Source organism: Citrus clementina, unplaced genomic scaffold (genome assembly GCF_000493195.1).
Source record: "Citrus clementina cultivar Clemenules unplaced genomic scaffold, Citrus_clementina_v1.0 scaffold_6, whole genome shotgun sequence".
NCBI classification, from domain to species: domain Eukaryota; kingdom Viridiplantae; phylum Streptophyta; class Magnoliopsida; order Sapindales; family Rutaceae; genus Citrus; species Citrus x clementina.
In genome coordinates this window covers 7223312-7224773 of record NW_006262139.1, presented here as the reverse complement: position 1 = coordinate 7224773, position 1462 = coordinate 7223312, and positions in this window count along the sequence as shown.

The window sequence follows — 1462 nt, the reverse complement described above, 5'->3', positions numbered from 1 at the left end:
AATCCAAATTGATTTTTTTTTTGTTTAAGACAATTTTGTTTACTTTTTCAATCAGATTAATGACAACAATCAAATAAAAGTATAAGCATTATCTCCAGCTTTGAAAAGTCACTCTCACTCCCACATCGACTATTTACACAAATCAGTCAGGTAAACTCATGCAAAATGATTAATTATCAAAACTATATTGATCAAACTACTTTTGAGAATGACATACCAAATCCTAAAATCTCATGGGTAAGAATGACATTATCAAAGAAAATAAACCCAACAAAAAGAGTTGCTCCAAGGAATTGTATATTAAGAGAAAATAATAGAAAAATAGAGTCATTCACTCTCATCATGATGAAGGAACAACATTCATAGCTTAGAAAAGGATATGACCTCAAGTCAAACAAATTACTAATCAAACCAATAATAATTGTATTTTTTTTATTAGTCGACCCAAAAGAAAAAGATAGAGATCATGTTTATCATGTCAAAAGTAATAAATTGCTAAACAATGAAAATTGGTTTCTCTCCAAGAAAAATTATGAGCTCAAAAACTCACTTAGAGCTTTTTATGACATGTACATTCCTTCAAATAAATCAATCGATTTCACTCATCAAATTTTTCAATTTACACTTGGAGCTTATTATGACATGTACATTCCTTCAAATAACTCAATTAATTTCACTCATCAAAAATTTCAATTTACACTTGGAGCTTATTATGACATGTACATTCCTTTAAATAACTCAATCAATTTCACTCATCAAATTTCTCAATCTATACTTGTCACAAATATCAATCTACAAAATGGCAAACATGGTGTAACATAACTCAAAGCAAAGATAATACAAATACTAAAATTTAGAGTCATCATGTCATCTAATGTCAAAAGATCAATTAAAATGCCTTAAATTTTATATTTATTATATTTATATTTATATTTTTAAAACTAAACTTCAAGACTAGGAAGACGCATTTCACGAGTAACTAAACTCCATATTAGGCCATCTTCGACTTAGAAATTTAACAAAAGGTTAGTAACAATACAACAACACAACTATCAGTAATCTACAACTGTCAATTATTCACTTCCCCTAACTAGAATGAGATAGTATCCTCAATATCTGAAAGAAAACAAGTAAAGTTTAGAAGACATCACCTGAATACTACAACAAAAGAAAATATTTACAAATGAAGGGTTAAATCTAATTTGCACTTCTTACTACTGCTACTGCTATTGCTACCATCATTAGTTGACCAATCCAACACAAGGTCCTCGGATATGGCTCTGGTCGATGGGCTTCTCATAAATGTTCAAATGGGCCCAAGATGCAAATGTGATCAGTGGTTGTAGAGTTGTAAGATATTTTGGCAAGAAAATGAAGGCGTCGGCATGATTTAACATTTCAATCATTCTTTTTTACATATTTGAGATGACTAGCTCTTCTACAAATATTGAGCCGGGAAAAC